This window comes from Petromyzon marinus, unplaced genomic scaffold, assembly GCF_048934315.1.
Source record: "Petromyzon marinus isolate PM22_M1 ecotype Great Lakes invasive population unplaced genomic scaffold, UKy_Petmar_22M1.pri1.0 PM_G_Scaffold_21, whole genome shotgun sequence".
Lineage (NCBI taxonomy): Eukaryota > Metazoa > Chordata > Hyperoartia > Petromyzontiformes > Petromyzontidae > Petromyzon > Petromyzon marinus.
The window spans coordinates 1102501-1105000 of NW_027422773.1; positions in this window are offsets into that span (position 1 = coordinate 1102501).

Sequence of the window (2500 nt, forward strand, 5' to 3'; positions counted from 1 at the left end):
ACAAGCAAGTCTCTGACAAGAGACGGGACCTAAGTAAAAAGACAGGGGCCCCCATGTCAGACAGCTTACATTTTTCTTCTAGGCCTCTTGAGACATTGTCTCCCCCACCAAATGTAACAACGGGGACTTCATCCATACTCGCTCAAGCAGCTGAGCGGCTTACGAATGAGAATTCTGGGACCCTGGAAAAGCCTGCAATGGAGGCAATAAAGGCTTGGCTTAACGGCGAGGGCCAACATGATGCCCTCGTAGAAACTGCCACAGCATTGATGCTTTGTCCGATGAGATTGGTGAAAAACAAAGGCAAACGTTCAAAACCCGAGAACGACATTATTAAACCCAGGATATTACCCACACGATCTTGGATGAAGAAGAGAGCGGAAAAACGAGGAAGCTTCATGAAGCACCAGAAGCTCTTCTTTAAGAACCGCTCTCTTCTTGCGTCCTTAGTCCTGGATGGCACTGAACGTCATGAATGCCGAATCCCGAACGCAGATGTATATCGTTTTTACTGCGAAAAATGGGAGAAGGTGTTGCCATTCAATGGCCTGGGCCAATTTAAGTCATCAGGTGTTGCAAATAACGAATACTTTGAGCCCCTAATTTCGGTGGAGGAAGTTCAGACTGCCATACGGGCCATTAAACCAACGTCAGCAGCTGGGCCAGATGGCCTAACAAGGGCTGCAATCTGTGCTGCCGACCCCGAGGGTCGGACACTGACAGCCCTATTTAATGCATGGATGATTACAGGAATTATTCCCAAAGAGTTGAAAAAGAATAGGACGATTCTTATTCCTAAGGTTATGGAAAGCTGAAAGAATTGGGGAACTGGAGACCGATAACGATTGGTTCAATGATTCTGAGATTATTTTCCAGAATAATGACTGCACGTCTTGCTCGTGCTTGTCCCTTAAACCCAAGGCAGCGTGGTTTTATAGCGGCATCTGGCTGCTCTGAAAATCTTAAGGTGCTACAGGACCTTATGAGACACGCTAAGAAATTGCACAGGCCGTTGGCTGTCATGTTCATCGACATAGCGAAAGCTTTTGACTCGGTTTCGCATGCTCATATTTTATGGGTGTTAAGGCACAAGAAAGTAGATGAACACGTGGTGGGCATCATCCAGAACGCCTACGATCGGTGTACGACCTCGTTCAAAAGCAATGGCGAGTCGACTCGAGAAATTAGCATACGTGTTGGTGTCAAACAGGGTGACCCCATGTCACCCCTGCTCTTCAATCTTGCCATGGACCCTTTGATATGCACCCTAGAGTCACACGGAGTTGGGTACTCCATTGATACCGACCACGTGACAGCTCTTGCGTTTGCTGATGATTTGGTGTTGGTGAGCGAATCTTGGGTTGGTATGGCCGCCAATCTAGCGATCTTGGAATCATTTTGTGGGCTATCGGGATTGGAGGTTCAGGCCAGAAAGTGCCAGGGCTTCATGATAAGCCCAACCAAAGATTCATATACGGTGAACAACTGCGACCCATGGACTATCAAAAATAAAGATGTCCATATGATCCAACCTGATGAATCAACGAAATACCTTGGTCTGAAAATTGGCCCTTGGACTGGCACTATACAGCCTGATCTACATTGTCAGCTAAAGACATGGATCTCGAAAATCGATGAGGCACCTCTGAAGCCAACTCAGAAGGTTGAACTACTCAATGCCTATGCCCTACCCAGATTGTTATATCCTGCAGACCACTCGGACTGCAAGCAATCAACTCTCCGTGGGTTGGACCAAGAGATTAGAAAGGCGGTAAAAGGATGGCTCCACCTTCCCGCTTCAACTTGTGATGGACTGTTATATGCCAGAGCCCGAGACGGAGGCCTTGCCATCTTGAAACTGGAAAAAACAATCCCTTCGGTTCAAGTTAGAAGGCTGCAACGTATAGCAAACTCGTCCGATGCTATCACCCGTAATATTGTGTCCTCGCAGGGTATGGAGGAAGAATACCGTAATTTGTGGGTACGAGCAGGGGGTGACAGTGATGCAATCCCAACATTCGTTCTCAGGGACTCGGTGTCAAAAGAACCTGTATATCCGAGACCCTGCGATTGGAGGGAGCATGAATTTCAGAGATGGTGCGAAAAGCCGGTTCAAGGAAGGGGCATTGTAAACTTTGCGCATGATAGAATCAGTAATGCTTGGTTGAGGCCATGGTGCGGCTTTAAACAATGCTTCTTTATCGCAGCACTACAACTAAGGGCAAATATTTACCCAACAAGAGAAAGCTTGAACAGAGGCAGAGATGGGGCCTTACGTTCCTGCAGGAAATGCTCTGCCAGACTCGAGTCCCTTTCGCACATTCTCGGTCAATGTCCTGCAGTACAGAAAGCAAGAATTGCGCGACATAACAAGATCAGTAACATTCTGGCAGACGAAGCGGCTAGATTGGGCTGGTCTGTATACAAAGAGCCACGGTTCATATCCGAGACGGGAGAGATGAGAAAGCCTGACCTCGTGTTTGCAAAAGATGAGGAGGCG